Genomic DNA, 17,245 nt, shown 5'->3' on the forward strand with positions numbered 1-17,245 from the left:
CAGTACACCCACTTTCAGGCAGCCAGCCATGCCCGACTAGATAGGGCGTACGTGAGTGTAGAATTGGTACCGATTTGCAAGGCGTACCGTGTTAACGCCGTTTCATTTAGTGACCACTGCTTGGTTAGCTTTGTAGTAGCTAGCACGAAAGAAACGAAAAGGGCCTTCGAGTGGCAACTATGGAAATTGAATTCGAATCTGCTGAGTGATGAAAAATTTGTGGAGGAAGTAATGACGGAAGTTGAAAAAATGAAAGTTCGCAGTAAAAAGACGTTTAGAGAAAAATGGGAGAACTTCAAGCAGGTCGTTAAATTGAAGGCTTTGGAACGCTCGAGCGCTATAAGCAGAGAAAAAGGAGCAGAAGAAAAGCTCATGCGCAGAAACCTGGAAAAATTGCTCCTCGAAGAATGTAGATTGCCCGGCATGTTTCTTGAAGATATTCGCGCGTTGAAAAGTAAAATTGAGCGGTTCGATGTCGAAAGATACCGCGGTGCTATGGTTCGGGCAAGAGCCGAGCGACTGATAACGGCAGAAGCACCGTCAAAAAGGGCGTTGGGCTCAGAAAAGTGGCATGCGCGTCGTAATCAGATAACAGAAATTGAACACGAGGGTGAGGTCAGCGATGTCGCAGATGTTATCGAGCGTGCTTTCTTTGAGCACTTCAATGGTTTATTCGCCGCCAGCTCAGTTGAAGTCGATCGTTTTAAAAAAGATTTTTTACCGCTGATGCCAAAGCTTGACAATAATGCAAAAGAATTATTGGAGGAACCCATTTCGGAAGAGGAAGTTAACAGTGCTATTGAAAGTATGCATCCAGGGAAATCGCCTGGCCCTGATGGTCTGACTTCCGCCTTTTATAAGTGTTTCAAGTTTGAAATAACACCAGTCTTAGCCGACGTTTATAATGAGGCATTCGAGCTGAAAATATTACCCCCGTCCTTTTCATCATCTCACACTGTTCTTATACCAAAATCGGAAGACCCCATTGCACTGCGCAAAGTAAATTCTTACCGCCCAATCTGCCTCACTAATGGAGATTACAAGATATTCATGAAAATCCTAGCTAAAAGGTTGCAAACAGTCATTACGGAGCTCGTGGGGCCGCATCAGACGTGCGGCATTAAAGGTCGAACTATCCTCACGAATATACACGCAGCCCGGAGCATCCTCGAATGTTGTGACGCTATTGGTGCGCGAGTCGCAATGCTGCAAATCGACCTCGAGAAGGCTTTTGACAGGGTGCCTCATGAAATTCTGCTGTGCATCCTAGATTATGTGAATTTAGGGAAAATAATCAAAGAGGGGGTTGTCATGGCGTACCGAGACTGCTCAACGCGGCTAATCGTTAACAAGGTGGTGGGGAAGCGCATCCCAGTCAAGCGTTCTGTCCGTCAGGGTTGTCCTCTCTCACCACTATTGTTTTGTTTGTACATAGAGTCCTTTTGTTTGAGTGTCATAAAGAATGACTGTGTTCGTGGGTTTAAGCTGCACGAGGTTGAAGTCCGACTGTTGGCGTATGCGGACGATATTGCCATTTTTTGCGCGGACTCTGACAGCATAGCAGATGCTGTCAAATGCGTTACTAACTTCTGTGTTGCAAGTGGCAGCGCTGTAAACTGGGGAAAATGCCTTGGCTTTTGGCACGGTGACTGGGCAGAAACCCCTGACAGTTTTGCCAGCATAAGGTTTGTTACGACACCGGTGAAATACTTGGGTGCCCCCCTCGAATGCTACAAAGACAGCGACTCGTACTGGAGGAGCCAAGTGGATAACCTGCGGGAAAGAGTGAACAAGTGGAATGGCTGGAATTGGTCTATGTTTTCTAAAGCCACAATTTGCAACATATTCTTAGTGAGTAAAATTTGGTATATCTTACAAGTCTTACATTGTTCAAGGGTAAACATCCAAAAATTTCACCGTGTGTTCGCTGTCTTTGTGTGGGAATCGTCTTGGGAAAGATCGAGTCGGACCAATTTATTTCTTCGAGTGCGAAATGGAGGACTCGGCTTGTCGCATTTGTTTTTAAGACAGGTAGTCAATCGATTTTGTTTCTTTAGAGACGTCGACAACCCATTCCTTCGCACTGTCTGTCAACTTCGCCTGGGGCAACACTTGCCTAACATGGTTGTATCAACCTGCAGCGTACCTGGTGGTGTTTATGGCTTTCTCCGCGAAGTTGTACTTTCTTGTAGGTTTCTGTCAGTGCGGTTTTCACTTGAATACTTGAGTCAAGTCCGACGAAGAAAGTTGTACAAGGACCTACGTGATGTGTTTTTACCAGTGCCTTTGTATCGGTCCCTTTACAATGTATGCCATGGCCACACTGTACTAAAGCGCGTCAAGGCGATGAAAATATCACCAGGTGCTAAGAATTTCTTTTTTAAATTACATACCGGTACGCTGACCGTCAAAACCTGGATGGCTGCAAAGGGGTTTTACGTTCCTTGGGGCACGCATTGCATAATATGCAGAAAGGAGGAGACAATTGAGCATGTATTCATTGACTGCTGGGATGCTGTTTTTCTTTGGGACGTGCTCCAGCGCACGATCAAAAAAGACTTCCCCATTGATGCATATGGCATCCGCTATTTGCAAATACAAAGTGACGATGGTACCCCTTATGATATGATAATGCTTATGGCTCTTCATAGCATTTGGAAATCCAGGATGGCAGCCATGCACTTTGATGTAGATGCACGAGCACCCGCCCAGTACTTCAAAGAGTATATAAGAAATTTTGTGGATGAACAAAAGTTGGAGGAATTCCCCCCAGAATGGTTGCCGCGCGTCGAATTACTATCGACGATAAAAACATTTTAACAGATGCGTGGCCACATCGTTTGAGCCACGGTTTTTACAATGTTTTGGATTGTGTTGTGTATCAGTTAATATGTGTATTGTTTACGTGAGCCGAAAACAGGCAATAAAGAAAAAAAAAAGTGCTTGTGGTGTAGTGGTTATCACATCCGCCTAACACGCGGAAGGCACCAGGTTCGATCCCTGGCAGGCACAAGAGCATTTCTTTTTTTAGTTTCAATATACGTCATTGAACAAAGGCTCATTCGTGAGAGCTCTGCACAGGTGTGCTTGTGGTGTAGTGGTTATCACATCCACTTAATACGCGGAAGGCGCCAGGTTCGATCTCTGGCAGCCACAAGAGCACTTCTTTTTTACAGTTTCAATATACGTAATTGAACAAAGGCTCATTCGTGAGGGCTCTGCACAGCTGTGCTTGTGGTGTAGTGGTTATTACATCCGCCTAACACGCGGAAGGCCCCAGGTTCGATCCCTGGCAGGCACAAGAGCATTTCTTTTTTTAGTTTCAATATACGTCATTGAACAAAGACTCATTTATGAGAGCTCTGCACAGCTGTGCTTGTAGTGTAGTGGTTATCACATCCGTTTAACACGTGGAAGGCCCCAGGTTCGAACCCTGGCAGGCACAAGAGCACTTCTTTTTTACAGTTTCAATATACGCAATTGAACAAAGGCTCATTCGTGAGAGCTTTGAACAGCTGTGCTTGTGGTGTAGTGGTTATCACATCCGCCTAACACGCAGAAGGCCCCAGGTTCGATCCGTTGCAGGCACAAGAGCACTGCTTTTTTCACAGTTTCAATATACTTCATTGAACAAAGACTCATTTGTGAGAGCTCTGCTCAGCTGTGCTTGTGGTGTAGTGGCTGTCACATCCGCCTAACACGCGGAAGGCCCCAGGTTCGATCCCTGGCAGGCACAAGAGCATTTCTTTTTTTATTTTCAATATACGTCATTGAACAAAGACTCATTCATGAGAGCTCTGCACAGCTGTGCTTGTGGTGTAGTGGTTATCACATCCACCTAACACGCGGAAGGCCCCAGGTGCGATCCGTGGCAGGCACAAAAGTACTTCTTTTTTACAGTTTCAATATACGTCATTGAACAAAGGCTCATTCGTGAGAGCTCTGCACAGCTGTGCTTGTGGTGTAGTGGTTATCACATCCGCTTAACACGCGGAAGGCCCCAGGTTCTATCCCTGGCAGGCACAAGAGCATTTTTTAGTTTCAATATACGTAATTGAACAAAGGCTCATTCGTGAGGGCTGTGCACAGCTGCGCTTGTGGTGTGGTGGTTATTACATCCGCCTAACACGCGGAAGGCCCCAGGTTCGATCCCTCGCAGGCACAAGAGCACTTTTTTTACAGTTTAAATATACGTCATTGAACAAAGGCTCATTTGTGAGAGCTCTGCACAGCTGTGCTTGTGGTGTACTGTTTATCACATCCACTTAACACGCGGAAGGCCCCAGGTTCGATCCCTGGCAAGCACAAGAGCACTGCTTTTTTACAGTTTCAATATACGTCATTGAACAAAGGCTGATTCGTGGGAGCTCTGCACAGCTGTGCTTGTGGTGTAGCGGTTATCACATCCGCCTAACACGCGGAAGGCCTCATGTTCGATCCCTGACAGGCACAGGAGCACTTATTTTTTACAGTTACAATATACGTAATTGAACAAAGGCTCATTCGTGAGAGCTCTATACAGCCGTGCTTGTGGTGTAGTGGTTATCACATCCGCCTAACACGCGGAAGGCACCAGGATCGATCCCTGGCAGGCACAAGAGCATTTCTTTTTTTAGTTTCAATATACGTCATTGAACAAAGGCTCATTCGTGAGAGCTCTGCACAGGTGTGCTTGTGGTGTAGTGGTTATCACATCCACTTAATACGCGGAAGGCGCCAGGTTCGATCTCTGGCAGCCACAAGAGCACTTCTTTTTTACAGTTTCAATATACGTAATTGAACAAAGGCTCATTCATGAGGGCTCTGCACAGCTGTGCTTGTGGTGTAGTGGTTATCACATCCGCTTAACACGCGAAAGGCCCCAGGTTCGATTCGTTGCAGGCACAAGAGCACTTCCTTTTTTACAGTTTCAATATGCTTCATTGAACAAAGCCTCATTCGTGAGAGCTCTGCGCAGCTGTGCTTGTGGTGTAGTGTTTATCACACCCGCCTTATGCGCGGAATGCACCAGGTTCGATCCCTGGCAGGCACGAGAGCATTTTTTACAGTTTCAATATACGTCATTGAACAAATACTCATTCATGAGAGCACTGCACAGCTGTGCTTGTGGTGTAGTGGTTATCACATCCGCTTCACACGCGGAAGGCCCCAGGTTCGATCCCTGGCAGGCACAAGAGCATTTCTTTTTTTTAGTTTCAATATACGTCATTGAACAAAGACTCATTCATGAGGGCTCTGCACAGCTGTGTTTGTGGTGTAGTGGTTATCACATTCGCCTTACACGCGGGAGGCTCCAGGTTCGATCCCTGGCAGGCACGAGAGCATTTCTTTTTTTACAGTTTCGATATACTTCATTGAACAAAGACTCATTTGTGAGAGCTCTGCACAGCTGTGGTTGTGGTGTAGTGTTTATCACATCTGCCTCACACGCGGAAGGCCCCAGGTTCGATCCGTGGCAGGCACAAGAGCATTTCTTTTTTTACAGTTTCAATATACGTTATTGAACAAAGGCTCATTCGTGAGAGTTCGGTACAGTTGCGCTTGTGGTGTAGTGGTTATCACATCCGCCTTACGCGTCGAAGGCACCAGGTTCGATCCCTGGCAGGCACGAGAGCATTCCTTTTTTTAGTTTCAATATACGTCATTGAACAAAGACTCATTCATGAGAGCTCTGCACAGCTGTGCTTGTGGTGTAGTGGTTATCTCATCCGCTTCACACGCGGAAGGCCCCAGGTTCGATCCCTGGCAGGCACCAGAGCATTTCTTTTTTCAGTTTCAAAATACGTCATTGAACAAACCTCATTCATGAGAGCTCTGCACTGCTGTGCTTGTGGTGCAGTGGTTATCACATCTGCCAAACACGCCAAAGGCGCCAGGTTCGATGCCTGACAGGCACAAGAGCACTTCTTTTTTACACTTTCAATATACGTCATTGAACAAAGGCTCATTCGTGAGAGCTCTGCAAAGCTGTGCTTGTGGTGTAGCGGTTATCACATCCGCCTAACACGCGGAAGGTCCCAGGTTTGATCCCTGGCAGACACAAGAGCACTTCATTTTTACAGTTTCAATATACGTCATTGAACAAAGACTCATTCATGAGAGCTCTGCACAGCTGTGCTTGTGGTGTAGTGGTTATCACATCCGCTTAGCACGGGGAAGGCCCCAGGTTCGATCCGTGGCAGGCACAAGAGCACTTCCTTTTTTACAGTTTCAATATGCTTCATTAAACAAAGCCTCATTCGTGAGAGCTCTGCGCAGCTGTGCTTGTGGTGTAGTGTTTATCACACCCGCCTTATGCGCGGAAGGCACCAGGTTCGATCCCTGGCAGGCACGAGAGCATTTTTTACAGTTTCAATATACGTCATTAACAAAGACTCATTCATGAGAGCATTGCACAGCTGTGCTTGTGGTGTAGTGGTTATCACATCCGCTTCACACGCGGAAGGCCCCAGGTTCGATCCCGGCAGGCACAAGAGCATTTCTTTTTTTAGTTTCAATATACGTCATTGAACAAAGACTCATTCATGAGAGCTCTGCACAGCTGTGTTTGTGGTGTAGTGGTTATCACATCCGCCTTACACGCGGGAGGCACCAGGTTCGATCCCTGGCAGGCACGAGAGCATTTCTTTTTTTTACAGTTTCGATATACTTTATTGAACAAAGACTCATTTGTGAGAGCTCTGCACAGCTGTGGTTGTGGTGTAGTGGTTATCACATCCGCCTCACACGCGGAAGGCCCCAGGTTCGATCCGTGGCAGGCACAAGAGCCCTTCTTTTTTTACAGTTTCAATATACGTTATTGAACAAAGGCTCATTCGTGAGAGTTCGGCACAGTTGCGCTAGTGGTGTTGTGGTTATCTCGTCAGGGATCCGTTTTTGCGTACGGTATGCCAGCTCAGGTTAGGCAGTGCCTTACCAGATCTTGTTGTTACTACGGATAGCCGGCCCGTGACGTTGCGTGGGTATCTCAAGGAAGTGGTAGACAGTGTACGTTTTTTATCTGTACGCTTTTCGATAGATTATCTAGCAAGTGTTAGAAGAAAAGAATTGTACAAAGATGTATGTGCTATGGTTTTGCCAGTACCATTGTACAGGGCCATATACAGTGGAAGACCGGGACAAAATGTACTGAAGCGGGTGAGAAACATGCAGGTACCTACAGGGGTGAAAACTTTTTTCTTCAAGTTACACACAGGAACACTATCAGTAAAGACTTTCACAGAGGAACGGGGTTTTTTTTACACCATGGGGGTCACACTGCTTGATATGTAAGAAACCAGAAACAATAGACCATGTTTTTTTGCATTGTTGGGAAGGGGTACATTTTTGGGACATATTACAGAGGACAATAAAGAAGGATTTTCCACTAGATCCACACGGAATAAGGTACCTCGCAGTAACAAATGATGATGGGGTCCCATTTGATGTAGTGATGTTGACCGGTCTCCACTGTATATGGCGTGCACGAATGGCCGGATACCATTTCGACCCGGACGCAAAGCCAGCAGTAATTTATTTCAGGCAAAGCATGTCTGCATTCATTGAGTGTAGCAAAATAGGGGATATCGAGCCAGAATGGTTGTCAAGGTTTGAACCCCTGGCAAACCTTAAGTATTTTTAAGAGGACAACATCAGTACAGATGGGACTGATGGCAATGCTTGTTCTTTTTTTTTTCTCCTTGTATTGTAATATATGTGTGTGCAATGATTGCCCTGTACAATGTCCATGCCAGGCAATAAATAAAAAAAAAAAAAAAAAAAGGTGTTGTGGTTATCACATCCGCCTTACGCGTGGAAGGCACCAGGTTCGATCCTTGGCAGGCACGAGAGCATTCCTTTTTTTAGTTTCAATATACGTCATTGAACAAAGACTCATTCATGAGAGCTCTGCACAGCTGTGCTTGTGGTGTAGTGGTTATCACATCCGCTTCACACGCGGAAGGCCCCAGGTTCGATAGCTGGCAGGCACAAGAGCATTTCTTTATTTAGTTTCCATATACGTCATTGAACAAAGACTCTTTCATGAGAGCTCTGCACAGCTGTGCTTGTGGTGTAGTGGTTATCACATCCACCTTACGCGCGGAAGGCACCAGGTTCGATCCCTGGCAGGCACGAGAGCATTTTTTTTACAGTTTCAATATACTTCATTGAACAAAGACTCATTCGTGAGAGCTCTGCACAGCTGTGCTTGTGGTGTAGTGGTTATCACATCCGCCTAACACGCGGAAGGCCCCAGGTTCGATACCTGGCAGACACAAGAGCATTTCTTTATTTAGTTTCCATATACGTTATTGAACAAAGACTCATTCATGAGAGCTCTGCACAGCTGTGCTTGTGGTGTAGTGTTTGTCACATCCACCTTACGCGCGGAAGGCACCAGGTTCGATCCCTGGCAGGCACGAGAGCATTTCTTTTTTTTTACAGTTTCATTATACGTCTTTGAACAAAGACTCATTCGTGAGGGCTCTGCACAGCTGTGCTTGTGGTGTAGTGGTTATCACATCTGCCTTACACGCGGAAGGCCTCAGGTTAGATCCCTGGAAGGCACAAGAGCCCATCTTTTTTACAGTTTAAATATACGTCATTGAACAAAGGCTCATTCGTGAGAGATCTGCGCAGCTGTGCTTGTGGTGTAGTGTTATCACATCCACTCAACACGCGGAAGGCCCCAGGTTTGATCCCTGACAGGCACAAGAGCACTTCTTTTTTACACTTTCAATATACGTCATTGAACAAAGGCTCATTCGTGAGAGCTCTGCAAAGCTGTGCTTGTGGTGTAGCGGTTATCACATCCGCCTAACACGCGGAAGGTCCCAGGTTTGATCCCTGGCAGACACAAGAGCACTTCTTTTTTACAGTTTCAATATACGTCATTGAACAAAGACTCATTTGTGAGAGCTCTGCTCAGCTGTGCTTGTGGTGTAGTGGCTGTCACATCCGCCTAACACGCGGAAGGCCCCAGGTTCGATCCCTGGCAGGCACAAGAGCATTTCTTTTTTTATTTTCAATATACGTCATTGAACAAAGACTCATTCATGAGAGCTCTGCACAGCTGTGCTTGTGGTGTAGTGGTTATCACATCCACCTAACACGCGGAAGGCCCCAGGTGCGATCCGTGGCAGGCACAAAAGTACTTCTTTTTTACAGTTTCAATATACGTCATTGAACAAAGGCTCATTCGTGAGAGCTCTGCACAGCTGTGCTTGTGGTGTAGTGGTTATCACATCCGCTTAACACGCGGAAGGCCCCAGGTTCTATCCCTGGCAGGCACAAGAGCATTTTTTAGTTTCAATATACGTAATTGAACAAAGGCTCATTCGTGAGGGCTGTGCACAGCTGCGCTTGTGGTGTGGTGGTTATTACATCCGCCTAACACGCGGAAGGCCCCAGGTTCGATCCCTCGCAGGCACAAGAGCACTTTTTTTACAGTGTAAATATACGTCATTGAACAAAGGCTCATTTGTGAGAGCTCTGCACAGCTGTGCTTGTGGTGTACTGTTTATCACATCCACTTAACACGCGGAAGGCCCCAGGTTCGATCCCTGGCAAGCACAAGAGCACTTCTTTTTTACAGTTTCAATATACGTCATTGAACAAAGGCTGATTCGTGGGAGCTCTGCACAGCTGTGCTTGTGGTGTAGCGGTTATCACATCCGCCTAACACGCGGAAGGCCTCATGTTCGATCCCTGACAGGCACAGGAGCACTTATTTTTTACAGTTACAATATACGTAATTGAACAAAGGCTCATTCGTGAGAGCTCTATACAGCCGTGCTTGTGGTGTAGTGGTTATCACATCCGCCTAACACGCGGAAGGCACCAGGATCGATCCCTGGCAGGCACAAGAGCATTTCTTTTTTTAGTTTCAATATACGTCATTGAACAAAGGCTCATTCGTGAGAGCTCTGCACAGGTGTGCTTGTGGTGTAGTGGTTATCACATCCACTTAATACGCGGAAGGCGCCAGGTTCGATCTCTGGCAGCCACAAGAGCACTTCTTTTTTACAGTTTCAATATACGTAATTGAACAAAGGCTCATTCATGAGGGCTCTGCACAGCTGTGCTTGTGGTGTAGTGGTTATCACATCCGCTTAACACGCGAAAGGCCCCAGGTTCGATTCGTTGCAGGCACAAGAGCACTTCCTTTTTTACAGTTTCAATATGCTTCATTGAACAAAGCCTCATTCGTGAGAGCTCTGCGCAGCTGTGCTTGTGGTGTAGTGTTTATCACACCCGCCTTATGCGCGGAATGCACCAGGTTCGATCCCTGGCAGGCACGAGAGCATTTTTTACAGTTTCAATATACGTCATTGAACAAATACTCATTCATGAGAGCACTGCACAGCTGTGCTTGTGGTGTAGTGGTTATCACATCCGCTTCACACGCGGAAGGCCCCAGGTTCGATCCATGGCAGGCACAAGAGCATTTCTTTTTTTAGTTTCAATATACGTCATTGAACAAACCTCATTCATGAGAGCTCTGCACTGCTGTGCTTGTGGTGCAGTGGTTATCACATCTGCCAAACACGCCAAAGGCGCCAGGTTCGATGCCTGACAGGCACAAGAGCACTTCTTTTTTACACTTTCAATATACGTCATTGAACAAAGGCTCATTCGTGAGAGCTCTGCAAAGCTGTGCTTGTGGTGTAGCGGTTATCACATCCGCCTAACACGCGGAAGGTCCCAGGTTTGATCCCTGGCAGACACAAGAGCACTTCTTTATTACAGTTTCAATATACGTCATTGAACAAAGACTCATTCATGAGAGCTCTGCACAGCTGTGCTTGTGGTGTAGTGGTTATCACATCCGCTTAGCACGGGGAAGGCCCCAGGTTCGATCCGTGGCAGGCACAAGAGCACTTCCTTTTTTACAGTTTCAATATGCTTCATTAAACAAAGCCTCATTCGTGAGAGCTCTGCGCAGCTGTGCTTGTGGTGTAGTGTTTATCACACCCGCCTTATGCGCGGAAGGCACCAGGTTCGATCCCTGGCAGGCACGAGAGCATTTTTTACAGTTTCAATATACGTCATTAACAAAGACTCATTCATGAGAGCATTGCACAGCTGTGCTTGTGGTGTAGTGGTTATCACATCCGCTTCACACGCGGAAGGCCCCAGGTTCGATCCCGGCAGGCACAAGAGCATTTCTTTTTTTAGTTTCAATATACGTCATTGAACAAAGACTCATTCATGAGAGCTCTGCACAGCTGTGTTTGTGGTGTAGTGGTTATCACATCCGCCTTACACGCGGGAGGCACCAGGTTCGATCCCTGGCAGGCACGAGAGCATTTCTTTTTTTTACAGTTTCGATATACTTTATTGAACAAAGACTCATTTGTGAGAGCTCTGCACAGCTGTGGTTGTGGTGTAGTGGTTATCACATCCGCCTCACACGCGGAAGGCCCCAGGTTCGATCCGTGGCAGGCACAAGAGCCCTTCTTTTTTTACAGTTTCAATATACGTTATTGAACAAAGGCTCATTCGTGAGAGTTCGGCACAGTTGCGCTAGTGGTGTTGTGGTTATCACATCCGCCTTACGCGCGGAAGGCCCCAGGTTCGATAGCTGGCAGGCACAAGAGCATTTCTTTATTTAGTTTCCATATACGTCATTGAACAAAGACTCTTTCATGAGAGCTCTGCACAGCTGTGCTTGTGGTGTAGTGGTTATCACATCCACCTTACGCGCGGAAGGCACCAGGTTCGATCCCTGGCAGGCACGAGAGCATTTTTTTTACAGTTTCAATATACGTCATTGAACAAAGACTCATTCATGAGTGCTCTGCACAGCCGTGCTTATGGTGTAGTGGTTATCACATCCGCTTCACACGCCGAAGGCCCCAGGTTCGATACCTGGCAGACACAAGAGCATTTCTTTATTTAGTTCATATACGTCATTGAACAAAGACTCATTTGTGAGAGCTCTGCACAGCTGTGTTTGTGGTGTAGTGGTTATCACATCCGCCTCACACGCGGAAGGCCCCAGGTTCGATCCGTGGCAGGCACAAGAGCCCTTCTTTTTTTACAGTTTCAATATACATTATTGAACAATGGCTCATTCGTGAGAGTTCGGCACAGTTGCGCTTGTGGTGTAGTGGTTATCACATCCGCCTTACGCGTGGAAGGCACCAGGTTCGATCCCTGGCAGGCACGAGAGCATTCCTTTTTTTTAGTTTCAATATACGTCATTGAACAAAGACTCATTCATGAGAGCTCTGCACAGCTGTGCTTGTGGTGTAGTGGTTATCACATCCGCTTCACACGCGGAAGGCCCCAGGTTCGATCCCTGGCAGGCACAAGAGCATTTCTTTTTTCAGTTTCAATATACGTCATTGAACAAACCTCATTCATGAGAGCTCTGCACTGCTGTGCTTGTGGTGCAGTGGTTATCACATCCGCCTAACACGCGGAAGGCCCCAGGTTCGATCCGTGGCAGGCCCAAGAGCACTTCTTTTTTTACAGTTTCAATATACTTCATTGAACAAAGACTCATTCGTGAGAGCTCTGCACAGCTGTGCTTGTGGTGTAGTGGTTATCACATCCGCCTAACACGCGGAAGGCCCCAGGTTCGATACCTGGCAGACACAAGAGCATTTCTTTATTTAGTTTCCATATACGTTATTGAACAAAGACTCATTCATGAGAGCTCTGCACAGCTGTGCTTATGGTGTAGTGTTTGTCACATCCACCTTACGCGCGGAAGGCACCAGGTTCGTTCCCTGGCAGGCACGAGAGCATTTCTTTTTTTTACAGTTTCATTATACGTCTTTGAACAAAGACTCATTCGTGAGGGCTCTGCACAGCTGTGCTTGTGGTGTAGTGGTTATCACATCTGCCTTACACGCGGAAGGCCTCAGGTTAGATCCCTGGAAGGCACAAGAGCCCATCTTTTTTACAGTTTAAATATACGTCATTGAACAAAGGCTCATTCGTGAGAGATCTTCGCAGCTGTGCTTGTGGTGTAGTGTTATCACATCCACTCAACACGCGGAAGGCCCCAGGTTTGATCCCTGACAGGCACAAGAGCACTTCTTTTTTACACTTTCAATATACGTCATTGAACAAAGGCTCATTCGTGAGAGCTCTGCAAAGCTGTGCTTGTGGTGTAGCGGTTATCACATCCGCCTAACACGCGGAAGGTCCCAGGTTTGATCCCTGGCAGACACAAGAGCACTTCTTTTTTACAGTTTCAATATACGTCATTGAACAAAGACTCATTCATGAGAGCTCTGCACAGCTTTGCTTGTGGTGTAGTGGTTATCACATCCGCTTCACACGCGGAAGGCCCCAGGTTCGATCCCTGGCAGGCACAAGAGCACTTATTTTTTTACAGTTTCAATATACTTCATTGAACAAAGACTCATTCGTGAGAGCTCTGCACAGCTGTGCTTGTGGTGTAGTGGTTATCACATCCGCCTAACACGCGGAAGGCCCCAGGTTCGATACCTGGCAGACACAAGAGCATTTCTTTATTTAGTTTCCATATACGTCATTGAACAAAGGCTCATTCGTGAGAGTTCGGCACAGTTGCGCTTGTGGTGTAGTGGTTATCACATCCGCCTTACGCGTGGAAGGCACCAGGTTCGATCTCTGGCAGGCACGAGAGCACTTCTTTTTTTACAGTTTCAATATACGTTATTGAACAAAGGCTCATTCGTGAGAGTTCGGCACAGTTGAGCTTGTGGTGTAGTGGTTATCACATCCGCCTTACGCGTGGAAGGAACCAGGTTCGATCCCTGGCAGGCGCGAGAGAATTCCTTTTTTCAGTTTCAATATACGTCATTGAACAAACCTCATTCATGAGAGCTCTGCACTGCTGTGCTTGTGGTGCAGTGGTTGTCACATCCGCCTAACACGCGGAAGGCCCCAGGTTCGATCCGTGGCAGGCACAAGAGAATTTCTTTTTTCAGTTTCAATATACGTCTTTGAACAAAGACTCATTCGTGAGAGCTCTGCACAGCTGTGCTTGTGGTGTAGTGGTTATCACATCCGCCTTACACGCGGAAGGCCACAGGTTCGATCTCTGGCAGGCACAAGAGCACTTCTTTTTTACAGTTTAAATATACGTCATCGAACAAAGGCTCATTTGTGAGGGCTCTGCACAGCTGTGCTTGTGGTGTAGTGGTTATCACATCCACTTACCACGCGGAAGGCCCCAGGTTCGATCCCTGGCAAGCACAAGAGCACTTCTTTTTTACAGTTTCAATATACGTCATTGAACAAAGGCTCATCTGTGAGAGCTCTGCACAGCTGTGCTTGTGGTGTAGTGGTTGTCACATCCGCCTCACACGCGGAAGGCCCCAGGTTCGATCCGTGGCAGGCACAAGAGCACTCCGTTTTTTACAGTTTCAATATACGTTATTGAACAAAGGCTCATTCGTGAGAGTTCGGCACAGTTGCGCTTGTGGTGTAGTGGTTATCACATCCGCCTTACGCGTGGAAGGCACCAGGTTCGATCCCTGGCAGGCGCGAGAGCATTCCTTTTTTTAGTTTCAATATACGTCATTGAACAAAGACTCATTCATGGGAGCTCTGCACAGCTGTGCTTGTGGTGTAGTGGGGATTCCACTTCGGGCCGCGATAGCGAGCGGATGCGTTTGGAATGGGCTCCGTCGGAGCGGTATCAGCGGCCGTTTCTGGCCGCGGAAACAGGGTGATAGCTGCCTCGGATAACGAGTATCGCGTTGTTCTGCCTAGTCTGCCTTCAGGACGTCTGGTTTTGAATACTGTTTTTGTGCACGAGGATGTGAGGGCACGGCCCTACCGTGTAGAAGACTTCAGGGATACGCTGAGTGATTTGAAACTGCTCTCCGAGGTTACGTCCTTGGGGGCGTATCAAATGAATCACGTTTGGGCCGTCACGTTCAAATGTGCCGAAGGTGCGAAGAGGCTGCTGGAAAAAGCGGAAGTGAAAGTGAAGGGCCAGCGTTGCCTCCTCATCGATCCATCGAACCAGGAGCTTCGGTTGAAGCTGCACTGGCTCCTGCCTACCGTACCGGACGACGACGTGCGAGCGGCCTTCCTGAACTATGGCAGAGTGACGGACATTATCAAGGAACGGTTGAAGGTCAGTGGTGTGACTGACAAGGCGTCAACGACGCGAAATGTGACGATGACACTTAAGGCGGGAGTCAAGCCAGAAGATTTACCCCATCAAATAAGGATTGCTGGTGAGCTGGCTCTTGTGGTGGTGCCGGGAAGGGCACCGCTATGCCTTCGTTGCCAGTGCACTGGACACATTCGTCGGGACTGTAAGGTACCACGGTGCACGTTGTGTCATCGCTTTGGACACAACGAGTCGGAATGCGTGCGTACCTACGCCAGTGTTGCAGGGCCCGTGGGAAGCGACGACACTTCGGAGCTCCTAATGGACGAAGCAGATTCCGAGGCAGCAGCGAGAGTGGAGGCAGAAAGTGCCACGATGGACAGCGCGCCAGCTGAGCAAATCTCGGGTGAGAGTGCTCACGTAAAGTCGACGAACCTCAAAGCCGAAGATACATTGTTGGTGAAAAATGATTCCTCGGAAGCACTGCAGACGCAGGAGGACAAAAGCAACGTGACAGAAGAGGTCAACAGGGAAGTAGTGGAGGAAATGGACATTTCCAAGGAGGGCACCACGACGAATAAGCGATCACACGAAGGCGCCGAGGGAGAGAGCGAATCTACCGACCCAAGCAGTCGCGATGAACCTCCAGCAAAAGCAACCCCTGTACGTCGACCGACAGTGCGGCCACGGCCGAACATCCCACAGGATCGGAGGCTGACGGCGACGACGAAGCCGCCGCCACCGCCCCCGGTCACGTAGCAGTAAGCTGTGTAAGCCTCGACCTATGTCGCGGGCCCCAAGGTCTTGTGTAGACAGGAGCATAAGCCCATACTCTGGGTCTCTATTATTAATTATACAAATGGCGCTGCCAGATAAATCCTTGCGATTTGCTACAATCAATGTTCGAGGGCTTGCGGCGAGGAGAAAACAACGACAGTTGTATAGACTGGTGATCGAACATGATTTAGACATCATTGCCATACAAGAAACCAAAATTGGAAGTGAAGATGAGACCAAGAGTATGGTGCTACCTTTCATGTCAATGTACTACGCGGGTATGAGTCACGCCATAGGGCAATCCGCGGGGTGCGTTCTTTTTGTGCGCCAACACCCAGGCCTTGAAGTGAGGGGCGTGAGGTCAGATTTGGCGGGGCGCATGGTTTTGTGTGATTTTCGTTATGGTTCAGTTGAATGGCGAGTGATATGCCTTTATGCTCCTAATTTGTTCGACGAACGAAGACATTTCTTCGAGAGTGTCAGAAATTACTGCAACGTCGAAAGGAACCTGGTACTGATGGGGGACTTTAATTGTGTACTGGCAGCGCGTGATAAATCAAGTGGTACAGCGTATAGAGACGCCAGCACGGCTGAGCTTCGCGAATTAATTGATGAATACGGGCTTGAGGACGTGGCGGACTGCTTGGAGTGCGACCGCATTGTGCGCTTCACGCATTTCCAAGCAGCCAGCCACGCCCGACTGGACAGAGTGTATGTTCCGGCTGAATTGATAGCACTTGCGCAAGAATATCGTGTGCAATCGGTGTCATTCAGTGACCACTGTCTAGTCATGTTCGATGTTAATAAGAAAGCGAAAAACCGAAATAAGTTTGCGTGGGAATTATGGAAACTTAATGCTAAAATTTTGGAGGATGAGGTTTACTGTGAGAAAGTGTTAGCCCTGCTAGAAGAGATAAAGAACCAGACAAACACAACAATATGTGAGAAATGGCAAACATTTAAGCAAACAGCTAAATTGAAGGCACTTGAACAAGCCAGCGCTTTAAAGCACGAAAAGAATAAGTATGAGGAAAACCTGCGGCAAAGCTTGCAAATGCTAACTTATGAAGAAAGCCTATCGCCTGGGACGTTCAAAGACGACATTAACACACTGAAGCAAAAACTTGAGCAGGCTGATATCGAACGCTATCGGGGGGCGTTGGTGCGAGCTAGAGTAGAAGCAACGATAACAGGCGAGGCGCCAACTAAACGAGCCCTCGCAAAGGAAAAAAAGTGGGCCCGCCGGAACGAGATTCACGAAGTGGAACAAGACGGTGTTATCTTATATGATCAGAGCGGCATCGAACACGTGTTCACAGCGTTCTACAGAAAGCTGTTCGCGCGTTGCCCGGTGGACGCAGAGGGTTTCGAGACGGAATTCATGCCTTTAATGCCAAAGATTGACGATAGCTCAAAGGAAATGTT

The 17,245-nt window shown here is 47.5% G+C and overlaps 47 non-coding genes across 47 annotated transcripts; all 47 read left to right on the forward strand.

The window, feature by feature from the left end:
- Positions 1–2,939: 2,939 nt before the first annotated feature.
- TRNAV-AAC (transfer RNA valine (anticodon AAC)) lies at positions 2,940–3,012 on the forward strand. The gene has a single exon. It is a non-coding gene; the product is annotated as a tRNA-Val (tRNA).
- A 216-nt stretch (positions 3,013–3,228) lies between these two features.
- TRNAV-AAC (transfer RNA valine (anticodon AAC)) lies at positions 3,229–3,301 on the forward strand. Its single transcript has one exon. It is a non-coding gene; the product is annotated as a tRNA-Val (tRNA).
- Positions 3,302–3,372: 71 nt separating this feature from the next.
- Positions 3,373–3,445, forward strand: TRNAV-AAC (transfer RNA valine (anticodon AAC)). The gene has a single exon. It is a non-coding gene; the product is annotated as a tRNA-Val (tRNA).
- A 218-nt stretch (positions 3,446–3,663) lies between these two features.
- Positions 3,664–3,736, forward strand: TRNAV-AAC (transfer RNA valine (anticodon AAC)). The gene has a single exon. It is a non-coding gene; the product is annotated as a tRNA-Val (tRNA).
- Positions 3,737–3,952: 216 nt separating this feature from the next.
- TRNAV-AAC (transfer RNA valine (anticodon AAC)) lies at positions 3,953–4,025 on the forward strand. Its single transcript has one exon. It is a non-coding gene; the product is annotated as a tRNA-Val (tRNA).
- A 209-nt stretch (positions 4,026–4,234) lies between these two features.
- TRNAV-AAC (transfer RNA valine (anticodon AAC)) lies at positions 4,235–4,307 on the forward strand. The gene has a single exon. It is a non-coding gene; the product is annotated as a tRNA-Val (tRNA).
- Positions 4,308–4,379: 72 nt separating this feature from the next.
- TRNAV-AAC (transfer RNA valine (anticodon AAC)) lies at positions 4,380–4,452 on the forward strand. Its single transcript has one exon. It is a non-coding gene; the product is annotated as a tRNA-Val (tRNA).
- Positions 4,453–4,524: 72 nt separating this feature from the next.
- TRNAV-AAC (transfer RNA valine (anticodon AAC)) lies at positions 4,525–4,597 on the forward strand. The gene has a single exon. It is a non-coding gene; the product is annotated as a tRNA-Val (tRNA).
- A 503-nt stretch (positions 4,598–5,100) lies between these two features.
- Positions 5,101–5,173, forward strand: TRNAV-CAC (transfer RNA valine (anticodon CAC)). The gene has a single exon. It is a non-coding gene; the product is annotated as a tRNA-Val (tRNA).
- A 72-nt stretch (positions 5,174–5,245) lies between these two features.
- TRNAV-UAC (transfer RNA valine (anticodon UAC)) lies at positions 5,246–5,318 on the forward strand. The gene has a single exon. It is a non-coding gene; the product is annotated as a tRNA-Val (tRNA).
- A 363-nt stretch (positions 5,319–5,681) lies between these two features.
- On the forward strand, positions 5,682–5,754 carry TRNAV-CAC (transfer RNA valine (anticodon CAC)). Its single transcript has one exon. It is a non-coding gene; the product is annotated as a tRNA-Val (tRNA).
- Positions 5,755–5,969: 215 nt separating this feature from the next.
- Positions 5,970–6,042, forward strand: TRNAV-AAC (transfer RNA valine (anticodon AAC)). Its single transcript has one exon. It is a non-coding gene; the product is annotated as a tRNA-Val (tRNA).
- A 72-nt stretch (positions 6,043–6,114) lies between these two features.
- On the forward strand, positions 6,115–6,187 carry TRNAA-AGC (transfer RNA alanine (anticodon AGC)). Its single transcript has one exon. It is a non-coding gene; the product is annotated as a tRNA-Ala (tRNA).
- Positions 6,188–6,260: 73 nt separating this feature from the next.
- On the forward strand, positions 6,261–6,333 carry TRNAI-UAU (transfer RNA isoleucine (anticodon UAU)). The gene has a single exon. It is a non-coding gene; the product is annotated as a tRNA-Ile (tRNA).
- A 67-nt stretch (positions 6,334–6,400) lies between these two features.
- TRNAV-CAC (transfer RNA valine (anticodon CAC)) lies at positions 6,401–6,472 on the forward strand. The gene has a single exon. It is a non-coding gene; the product is annotated as a tRNA-Val (tRNA).
- Positions 6,473–6,543: 71 nt separating this feature from the next.
- On the forward strand, positions 6,544–6,616 carry TRNAV-UAC (transfer RNA valine (anticodon UAC)). Its single transcript has one exon. It is a non-coding gene; the product is annotated as a tRNA-Val (tRNA).
- Positions 6,617–6,690: 74 nt separating this feature from the next.
- Positions 6,691–6,763, forward strand: TRNAV-CAC (transfer RNA valine (anticodon CAC)). Its single transcript has one exon. It is a non-coding gene; the product is annotated as a tRNA-Val (tRNA).
- Positions 6,764–7,897: 1,134 nt separating this feature from the next.
- TRNAV-CAC (transfer RNA valine (anticodon CAC)) lies at positions 7,898–7,970 on the forward strand. Its single transcript has one exon. It is a non-coding gene; the product is annotated as a tRNA-Val (tRNA).
- Positions 7,971–8,041: 71 nt separating this feature from the next.
- On the forward strand, positions 8,042–8,114 carry TRNAV-UAC (transfer RNA valine (anticodon UAC)). The gene has a single exon. It is a non-coding gene; the product is annotated as a tRNA-Val (tRNA).
- A 70-nt stretch (positions 8,115–8,184) lies between these two features.
- On the forward strand, positions 8,185–8,257 carry TRNAV-AAC (transfer RNA valine (anticodon AAC)). The gene has a single exon. It is a non-coding gene; the product is annotated as a tRNA-Val (tRNA).
- A 508-nt stretch (positions 8,258–8,765) lies between these two features.
- TRNAV-AAC (transfer RNA valine (anticodon AAC)) lies at positions 8,766–8,838 on the forward strand. The gene has a single exon. It is a non-coding gene; the product is annotated as a tRNA-Val (tRNA).
- A 72-nt stretch (positions 8,839–8,910) lies between these two features.
- On the forward strand, positions 8,911–8,983 carry TRNAV-AAC (transfer RNA valine (anticodon AAC)). The gene has a single exon. It is a non-coding gene; the product is annotated as a tRNA-Val (tRNA).
- Positions 8,984–9,199: 216 nt separating this feature from the next.
- Positions 9,200–9,272, forward strand: TRNAV-AAC (transfer RNA valine (anticodon AAC)). The gene has a single exon. It is a non-coding gene; the product is annotated as a tRNA-Val (tRNA).
- Positions 9,273–9,481: 209 nt separating this feature from the next.
- On the forward strand, positions 9,482–9,554 carry TRNAV-AAC (transfer RNA valine (anticodon AAC)). Its single transcript has one exon. It is a non-coding gene; the product is annotated as a tRNA-Val (tRNA).
- Positions 9,555–9,626: 72 nt separating this feature from the next.
- Positions 9,627–9,699, forward strand: TRNAV-AAC (transfer RNA valine (anticodon AAC)). Its single transcript has one exon. It is a non-coding gene; the product is annotated as a tRNA-Val (tRNA).
- Positions 9,700–9,771: 72 nt separating this feature from the next.
- TRNAV-AAC (transfer RNA valine (anticodon AAC)) lies at positions 9,772–9,844 on the forward strand. The gene has a single exon. It is a non-coding gene; the product is annotated as a tRNA-Val (tRNA).
- Positions 9,845–10,347: 503 nt separating this feature from the next.
- On the forward strand, positions 10,348–10,420 carry TRNAV-CAC (transfer RNA valine (anticodon CAC)). The gene has a single exon. It is a non-coding gene; the product is annotated as a tRNA-Val (tRNA).
- Positions 10,421–10,635: 215 nt separating this feature from the next.
- On the forward strand, positions 10,636–10,708 carry TRNAV-AAC (transfer RNA valine (anticodon AAC)). The gene has a single exon. It is a non-coding gene; the product is annotated as a tRNA-Val (tRNA).
- A 72-nt stretch (positions 10,709–10,780) lies between these two features.
- On the forward strand, positions 10,781–10,853 carry TRNAA-AGC (transfer RNA alanine (anticodon AGC)). The gene has a single exon. It is a non-coding gene; the product is annotated as a tRNA-Ala (tRNA).
- Positions 10,854–10,926: 73 nt separating this feature from the next.
- On the forward strand, positions 10,927–10,999 carry TRNAI-UAU (transfer RNA isoleucine (anticodon UAU)). Its single transcript has one exon. It is a non-coding gene; the product is annotated as a tRNA-Ile (tRNA).
- A 67-nt stretch (positions 11,000–11,066) lies between these two features.
- Positions 11,067–11,138, forward strand: TRNAV-CAC (transfer RNA valine (anticodon CAC)). Its single transcript has one exon. It is a non-coding gene; the product is annotated as a tRNA-Val (tRNA).
- Positions 11,139–11,209: 71 nt separating this feature from the next.
- Positions 11,210–11,282, forward strand: TRNAV-UAC (transfer RNA valine (anticodon UAC)). Its single transcript has one exon. It is a non-coding gene; the product is annotated as a tRNA-Val (tRNA).
- A 74-nt stretch (positions 11,283–11,356) lies between these two features.
- On the forward strand, positions 11,357–11,429 carry TRNAV-CAC (transfer RNA valine (anticodon CAC)). The gene has a single exon. It is a non-coding gene; the product is annotated as a tRNA-Val (tRNA).
- Positions 11,430–11,646: 217 nt separating this feature from the next.
- Positions 11,647–11,719, forward strand: TRNAV-UAC (transfer RNA valine (anticodon UAC)). The gene has a single exon. It is a non-coding gene; the product is annotated as a tRNA-Val (tRNA).
- Positions 11,720–11,931: 212 nt separating this feature from the next.
- Positions 11,932–12,004, forward strand: TRNAV-CAC (transfer RNA valine (anticodon CAC)). Its single transcript has one exon. It is a non-coding gene; the product is annotated as a tRNA-Val (tRNA).
- A 73-nt stretch (positions 12,005–12,077) lies between these two features.
- Positions 12,078–12,150, forward strand: TRNAV-UAC (transfer RNA valine (anticodon UAC)). The gene has a single exon. It is a non-coding gene; the product is annotated as a tRNA-Val (tRNA).
- Positions 12,151–12,222: 72 nt separating this feature from the next.
- On the forward strand, positions 12,223–12,295 carry TRNAV-CAC (transfer RNA valine (anticodon CAC)). The gene has a single exon. It is a non-coding gene; the product is annotated as a tRNA-Val (tRNA).
- Positions 12,296–12,511: 216 nt separating this feature from the next.
- On the forward strand, positions 12,512–12,584 carry TRNAV-AAC (transfer RNA valine (anticodon AAC)). Its single transcript has one exon. It is a non-coding gene; the product is annotated as a tRNA-Val (tRNA).
- Positions 12,585–13,091: 507 nt separating this feature from the next.
- TRNAV-AAC (transfer RNA valine (anticodon AAC)) lies at positions 13,092–13,164 on the forward strand. Its single transcript has one exon. It is a non-coding gene; the product is annotated as a tRNA-Val (tRNA).
- Positions 13,165–13,236: 72 nt separating this feature from the next.
- On the forward strand, positions 13,237–13,309 carry TRNAV-CAC (transfer RNA valine (anticodon CAC)). The gene has a single exon. It is a non-coding gene; the product is annotated as a tRNA-Val (tRNA).
- A 73-nt stretch (positions 13,310–13,382) lies between these two features.
- Positions 13,383–13,455, forward strand: TRNAV-AAC (transfer RNA valine (anticodon AAC)). The gene has a single exon. It is a non-coding gene; the product is annotated as a tRNA-Val (tRNA).
- A 217-nt stretch (positions 13,456–13,672) lies between these two features.
- On the forward strand, positions 13,673–13,745 carry TRNAV-UAC (transfer RNA valine (anticodon UAC)). The gene has a single exon. It is a non-coding gene; the product is annotated as a tRNA-Val (tRNA).
- A 70-nt stretch (positions 13,746–13,815) lies between these two features.
- Positions 13,816–13,888, forward strand: TRNAV-AAC (transfer RNA valine (anticodon AAC)). The gene has a single exon. It is a non-coding gene; the product is annotated as a tRNA-Val (tRNA).
- Positions 13,889–13,959: 71 nt separating this feature from the next.
- On the forward strand, positions 13,960–14,032 carry TRNAV-UAC (transfer RNA valine (anticodon UAC)). The gene has a single exon. It is a non-coding gene; the product is annotated as a tRNA-Val (tRNA).
- Positions 14,033–14,104: 72 nt separating this feature from the next.
- TRNAG-ACC (transfer RNA glycine (anticodon ACC)) lies at positions 14,105–14,177 on the forward strand. The gene has a single exon. It is a non-coding gene; the product is annotated as a tRNA-Gly (tRNA).
- Positions 14,178–14,249: 72 nt separating this feature from the next.
- On the forward strand, positions 14,250–14,322 carry TRNAV-CAC (transfer RNA valine (anticodon CAC)). Its single transcript has one exon. It is a non-coding gene; the product is annotated as a tRNA-Val (tRNA).
- A 73-nt stretch (positions 14,323–14,395) lies between these two features.
- On the forward strand, positions 14,396–14,468 carry TRNAV-UAC (transfer RNA valine (anticodon UAC)). Its single transcript has one exon. It is a non-coding gene; the product is annotated as a tRNA-Val (tRNA).
- Positions 14,469–17,245: the final 2,777 nt, after the last annotated feature.

Source organism: Rhipicephalus microplus, chromosome 2 (genome assembly GCF_043290135.1).
Source record: "Rhipicephalus microplus isolate Deutch F79 chromosome 2, USDA_Rmic, whole genome shotgun sequence".
Taxonomy (NCBI): Eukaryota; Metazoa; Arthropoda; class Arachnida; order Ixodida; family Ixodidae; genus Rhipicephalus; species Rhipicephalus microplus.